Source organism: Triticum aestivum, chromosome 4A, assembly GCF_018294505.1.
Source record: "Triticum aestivum cultivar Chinese Spring chromosome 4A, IWGSC CS RefSeq v2.1, whole genome shotgun sequence".
NCBI lineage: Eukaryota > Viridiplantae > Streptophyta > Magnoliopsida > Poales > Poaceae > Triticum > Triticum aestivum.
The window spans coordinates 750,235,303-750,242,657 of NC_057803.1; the positions used below are offsets into that span (position 1 = coordinate 750,235,303).

The window sequence follows — 7,355 nt, forward strand, 5'->3', positions numbered from 1 at the left end:
GTACCCGCGCGGCCCGTCGACGTACGTACGTCTACGCTTTTTTTTTTACTGTGGCGACGTACGTTTTTTTCCCGTCGGTGGTCAAGCGCGTCGGTGGTCAAACCGCGCGTCGCCCGCTGAAAGCGCGTCGTGGCATGTGAACTGCGGCCCGCCGCCCCGTCCCGTCGCCTCGTCTGCCGCCCCGCCGCCCCGTCCCGTCCGTCCCCTCGCCTGCCGCCCCGCTGCCCCGTCCCGTCCGTCCCCTCGCCTGCCGCCCCGCCGCCCCATCCCCTCGTCTGCCGCGCCGCCGCCCTCGACTGCCGTCGCGTTGATAGCCCAACGACCCGGCCGCCCGCTTCCCCGCCGTCTCCCTATAAAACTCACCCCCGTCCGCCCGTCGCCGCAAACACCGCTCCCGTCTCCACCTCCCAAAATCCCGCCGGCGGCATGTCGTTCCACCGCGGCAGCAGCTCCGGCACCGGCGGCGACGACGGACCCAGTGCGTGGCCGTCGAGCCTGAGCACGCCAGAGACGGAGGAGCTGCACCGGTTCGGGCTCCTCGTGCCGCCGGGTTGCCGTCTTCCGCACGACTGGAAGCTCGACAAGGACGGCTACCCGAGGCGCGGGCCCGGTGCCACCGCGGAGGAGAAGCGGACCGGCGGCCGCAACAACATCGCCGGCCGTCACGCGTTCTGGGACGGCAAAGACTACGCCGCCGTCATCGGCGCGTACAGGCTGGCGGAGTCCGGCGTCACGCCTGACCTCGTCGGCGACCGTCGCCGCCTTCTTGTCCCGCGCCCCCATCCAGCAGCGCGCGGCCGTCGGGCTCCTCCACCACCTGCGCCGGCGCCCGCCGATCCCCCCGCCCCGCCGGAGGTGGAACTGCCACCGGAGCAGTTGGTTCTTCGGGAGGACGGCGATCCCGACGATACGCCGGGTTACCTCGTCGCCCTGCGCGCGTCGGCGGCTGCAGCGGCGGCTGCAGAGGCAGCGGCGGCTGCAAGGGAGGCCGCCGAGCAGGCGGCAGCGATCCAGGCGGCGGCGGCGGCGATTCCGCCAGTGGTCCCGCAGGCGGAGGCGGAGGCGCCGAAGTCGTCGGACGACGACGTCATCGACTGGGAGCGGTTGGCCCAGGTCAGCGACGACGACGACGAGGGCGGGGGTGACGGCGGTCACGTCGGGGAGGTCATCGATCTGTTAGCGACGAGGAGGACTAGTTTTTTTTTAATGTTCTAAGTATGAACTATGTATCGTTTATGTTTGGAAAAACTCGTCTGGTTTCGGTAATGTTGAATTGACTATGTAAAATATATCTATGTTCAATCTAGTTTGTTGGAGTCTTGTTTAAATTTGTATTCAAAAATTGTTAAAAAAATTAGCTAAATATAGAACGCTTATTTTGAGAAAAATTGAAAATTTTCCGACCCATGCATAAAAATGTTCATAATATATTTAAAAAATTTGCATCGAATATACATAGCACAGAATAAGGTATACAATTATCAAAAATTTGTAGAATAAAAAAAATCATGAAAACACATAAAATAAAAAATAAAAAGTGTATGTAAATGTTTATAAAGTGTTTTAGAAATGTTCAGATTTTGTTTAAATATGTCCATATAGTATAGCCGGTGGATGAAAAAATTGAAATTTTGAAATACAAAATATAACATATAAAGAAGAAAAAAAATTAAAAAGGTGATATATTTTAATTCATTAACATTACCTGAAATATTATTAAATTCATTAACATTTATGAATCAGAGAATATTTTTAAATTCATTAACATATATGAATGAATACAAGAATTTTTAAATTCATTTACATTTTCTGAAGTATTTTTAAAGTATTTAAATTTATGAACCAGACAAAATTTATAATTCACCAATATATATGAATCCGAGATTTTTTGAATTCATTAACATTTTCTGAAATAGTTTTAAATTCATTAACAAATATGAATGAATACAAGAATTTTTAAATTCATTTACATTATCCGAAATTTTTTTGAGTTATTTAAATTTCTGCTCGGAAAATGGCATTTTCTGAAATAGTATTTTCTGGGTTTTCTGCCCGGAAAATGGTAGTAATGCATACGGACTCGAAACGGGACAATTTTTTGCGTGCGTGCCCTGCTAGGGCACAGTATCACGTGGAAAAAAATTGGGAACGTTTGGCGGATGCGAAGCGGAGAGGTGCGACCGAGGGTCCCCTCCGGCCATACCGAAACCACCCCCTTCCACAGCAAGTACCTGAGCGGTTTGACGAATTGCACCCAACTTCTGGGAGCGCGTGTGGGGCCCCACCCGGGCACCCCACGCCCGAAATGAACGAAATCCGACAAAGAACGCACGTTGCGTCACGTCCGGGAAGTATTTTCTGCGTTTTCTGCCCGGAAAATGGTAGTAAATGCATACGGACTCGAAACGGGACAATTTTTTGCGTGCGTGCCCTGCTAGGGCACAGTATCACGTGGAAAAAATTGAGCACGTTTGGCGGATGCAAGCGGAGAGGTGCGACCGAGGGTCCCCTCCGGCCATACCGAAACCACCCCCTTCCATGGCAAGTACCTGAGCGGTTTGACGGATTGCACCCAACTTCTGGGAGCGCGTGTGGGGCCCCACCCGGGCACCCCACGCCCGAAATGAACGAAATCTGACAATGAACGCACGTTGCGTCACGTCCGGGCAGTATTTTCTGGGTTTTCTGCCCGGAAAATGGTAGTAAATGCATACGGACTCGAAACGGGACAATTTTTTGCGTCCGTGCCCTGCTAGGGCACAGTATCACGTGGAAAAAAATTGGGCACGTTTGGCGGATGCGAAGCGGAGAGTTGCGACCGAGGGTCCCCTCCGGCCATACCAAAACCACCCCCTTCCACGGCAAGTACCTGAGCGGTTTGACGGATTGCACCCAACTTTTGGGAGCGCGTGTGGGGCCCCACCCGGGCACGCCACGCCTGAAATGAACGAAATCCGACAACGAACGCACGTTGCGTCACGTCCGGGCAGTATTTTCTGGGTTTTCTGCCCGGAAAATGGTAGTAAATGCATACAGACTCGAAACGGGACAATTTTTTGCGTGCGTGCCCTGCTAGGGCACAGTATCACGTGAAACAAAATTGGGCACGTTTGGCGGATGCGAAGCGGAGAGGTGCGACCGAGGGTCCCCTCCGGCCATACCGAAACCACCCCCTTCCACAGCAAGTACCTGAGCGGTTTGACGCCATCCGGGCAGTATTTTCTGGGTTAAAAAAATATGCCTATTTCAATTTGTAAATAAAAATGAGGCCCTTCAAAAAAAAACACCGGCCGTCTCGCTAACCGACGCGCATGCGTGCATGGGGCCGTCCCACTAACAACGACGCCGCAATCAGCGCTCGGGCGACGTCGTTAGCCGACGTACATGCAAAATTTCCTTCTACGTCAGCCCGTCTCGCCGCCGCCGCGATCTGCACCTGCTGCCACCGTACGCCGCCCGTCGCCCCACACTACAAAACGGCGCCGGTGCGGCCGCGCCGGCCTGCCCTGACCTGACCCGTCGCCCTGTATACGTTGCCGCTGCCTCTCCCGCCGTCGCCCCACCGTACAAACTCCGTCGGTGCGCCCGCGCCGTCTTGCGTCCCCTGACCCGTCGCCACTATACGCCGCCGGTGCCTCTCCCACCGTCGCCGTCGTGTAAGTTTTTTTCCACTTCTTTTATACAACGAGGCTCATAGCAGTATGATGGTATGTGACAGAAATCTGTTTGATGCAGTATGAATATCGACGGCGTGATTCCATGTTCTGTTCAAAAGTGGGTTAGCCAAGTTGACAAACTGTCACCCAGTCAGAAATTCAGGTTTTATGAAACGGATATGCAGGGCATGTTTAGAATACCATCGATAAAGATGCGTGATTTTTTGCTTCACTTTTTACTCCAAAGTTACAATCCGAGTAGCAAAAAATTCATGGTTCAAGAGAGTTCTGGAAGTACTGCTGGATGTAAAGGTCTTATTTCATTAAGGCCTGATGATGTGTACTCCATATTTGGTTGGAAAAACAATGGAGTGGATGTTTTTGGGTTTCTTAGTACCGAAGGAGAAAAAGCAACCAAAAAAATATCTGTTAGTTTTGTTAGCAAGAAAAATGGTAAGATCATGATTGATGATCTCATAGAAAAGATTGTGAAGGATAAGAGCACTGATGATGACTTTATTCGGATGACATTTCTAGTTCTCTTAGGAACTATAATTGCACCAGTGTCTCATGAATACGTTCCGAAAAAATACTATGCCTTAGTGCAAAATATTAAGTTGATAAGGAAGTTCAACTGGAATGCATTCACTTCACGATTCTGTTTATCGGAGATTGGTAAGCTTGTGCAGGACGGCCATGTTAGGCAGTGGCCCCAGGGGAACCTCGCCCTTTTGCAAGTACGTTGTATTTATTAATTTCAACACTTTTGTTATAAAATGTCATGGAAGAACATGTAATTTAATTAGTTTATGTGTTTTGCAGTACCTATACTGGGAGAAGGTGCAACCAATCACCGGTCCAAAATATGATCCGTTGGCATTGTTGAGCCCGCTGATGAGGAACTGGACGGAAGATATGGCTGTGAGAAGAGACAAATACGACTATGAATATGGTCGTGGTGTTGGGATGGTAATCCTAGTAATCATTTTTTTACATTTATGAAGTAAAGTAAAGTGTGCATATGGTTTTTATGTATAATTATCTTGTTGCACTTGTAGATCGATGACAACATTATAGAGGAGTATAGGCTGAAAAAAATTGCGGAAGAAGAAGCTCAAAAAACCAAGAAAGCTAGTAGCAAAAAATCTAACGTTACTGGAACGAGGAAAGAGGGCAGTACCTCGGAGGCTTCGAGCCAGAAGCCTACTATGGACCGGATTTTGAGTGAGATGAATGAGCTTCGGAAGGAAATGCTTCGTTTGCCAGAGTTATGCGCACAGGTAACACGTGAGCACGTCTCTTTAATGTCCATCACTAAATTGAAGAACTAAGATGAAATGTTTTCTTGCAGAGGATGATTGAGAAACTGAACAAAACCGGCGTCTCCTACAAACCCAGTAACCTGGAAGAGGACGAAGAGAATCTGTACGAAGGCATTAATGAGTCTTCAAACGATGGTGGACGTCCGCAAAAAGAGTTTGTATATCAAAAAGATGATTCAGACCGGTTCCGCACACCTTCCAAAATGAATTTGCAAAAGGATGATAACGGCGTTGATGTAACTTCTCGTGGAAACACACCTTTTTACTGCACACCTGAGTACTGGGACAGTTTCAAGGGTGATATGGATGATCCTGTCCAAGTACCAGAAGTATCAGATGAAAAAGCTGCCACATCTTTAGAGACGGACGAAATCGCATGCCAAAACCAAACAAGAGGAAGTGGAGGAGGTTACTGGCAGGCGCAAGCGCAGAGGATCACAACATGTCAAGTCTCCTTATGTGGTCCCTAAACCAAACAAACGTGCAAAACGTTCTGCCAAAGGAAGTAAATTTTCTGTGTTTCTAATTGTTATTGCATAATAATTATTTATGTATTTGCGTTTATAAGTATTTGAGTGGTGCGTTACAGAATTGTTCCAAAATGGTGATGTTAACAAATCTGGTGATGAGTATGATGTAGTGAAAGCGTCCATCAAGTACGTGCGTGCGCATGAGCATTCACAAAAACATGCCAAAACAGAAATTTTCAATGATGGCATGGAAGAAGGTCTCACTGTGCGGAGAGCTTGTCAGATTATTAACCATGAGTGGCTAAGTGGCGACGTAAGTTAATTTCATATATTGTTTTACAATTGATTCGAAAATGCCATTGTTAAATCTAACACATTATTTATAGGTAATTGATGCATACTCATCATTTTTGGTCGACAAAGTTAATGATGATCATTTCATGTTAACAACTTGGAGGGTACATTGGTTGCTTCACGTTAGACCCGGAAAGAAGACCGCCGGTAACGATTATGAAGCAGAGTCGCATAGTAATGGACCCGTGAACAGATGTGAGGACGAGTATTTCAAAAAATCAAAGGTAAGTTTGATTGTTAACACGGTACATACATACGATATTATGTGATGATTGTGTTTTATGGTCCTTGTGATGCAGACTTACATTCCTCTAAACAAGCAAAATAATCACTGGATTACTGTCGTCATGCATAGCGGAAAAAGAGAGTTTCAGGTTCTTGATTCGTTGATGACCGGAAAACTTGACACTGTTACTAGAGAACTCGTTGAGGACCTGGTAGGTTTAACTTGCAAATGTGCATTTGGTAACATTCGTTTTCTTTAGTACACTGAATGACATGCTTTCCACCATGTTTATTATATCTTTAGAGAAAACAACTAGTAGAAGATATCCAAAAAGCAAATGCAACCGGAATTGTGAATTATCCGGATGTTTCCAAGTGGCCTATTCAAACGTATGACATGCCAAAACAACATGATGGGTGAGTTTTTACTTCGACAGCATGTCGGTCTTGTATGTACAGTACATATTTAATCTTCGTAAATTGTATGCACTAGGAATTCGTGTGGAATATTTCTCCTTCGATGCTTTCAATATTGGGATGGTGACAAATGGACAGGCTTATTTTCATAGGTACGCAAGTCATGTTTGGACTACGATGTACAATGAACGCTGTGCTAACACCATTTTTTTTCAGACCTCTATTGATGATTCGAGAGAGTTAATGATTGCGCAACTTATCTTTTCGGAAAGAAACAAGCTTGATGAAGTGAAAAACAAAGTTATTCGGATATCAAAGAAGAAGAAATAGATGCGGCACGGAGGAGTTTTGCATGTGATTGGGTGGTACTGGAGGACTTTATTTTCCAAACACTTTGCGCACTTGCTTATAAATTTTATGTAATAGACTCTGCTTCCGAATAGTTATATGTAATAGACTCGGCACTTTTCCAAATGTTTTTTTATGTCCACATGATATTTCGTTTCATAAATATTATATAATAATTTTTTTTGTTTACATGATTTTTTGTTGCCGAATAGTTATATGTAATCATGCCGTCGTTAAATTTTTGTGCACTAAACTATGGCAGCACACTGCGTTTTACTTAAAAATTATTTGACATAAAAAAAATGCCCGCCCGTCTCCATAGCGTCTCTTAGTAAGCCCGTCGTTATCAAGCCCAACGGGCGACTACAACAGGCGTTTCGGAGCACGCCGTGGAAATCAGGCCCAACAAGGCAGAATCGACGCGGCACATCGACGGGGTAGTATTCAAAGGAGTTCAATGCAACGACGGGAGCTGAGTATAGAAATAGGTCGTCGTCCCCTTCGGCCGGCGAGGTGGGACTAAACTTGCGTCGGCCGCGGGGCGACGTGGACACAGCCAGACG

General features: G+C 46.9%; 1 pseudogene; it reads left to right on the forward strand.

Annotated features, from left to right (window-relative positions):
- The first annotated feature begins 3,213 nt into the window (after positions 1–3,213).
- LOC123088625 (uncharacterized) lies at positions 3,214–6,774 on the forward strand (annotated as a pseudogene).
- The last annotated feature ends 581 nt before the right edge of the window (positions 6,775–7,355 follow it).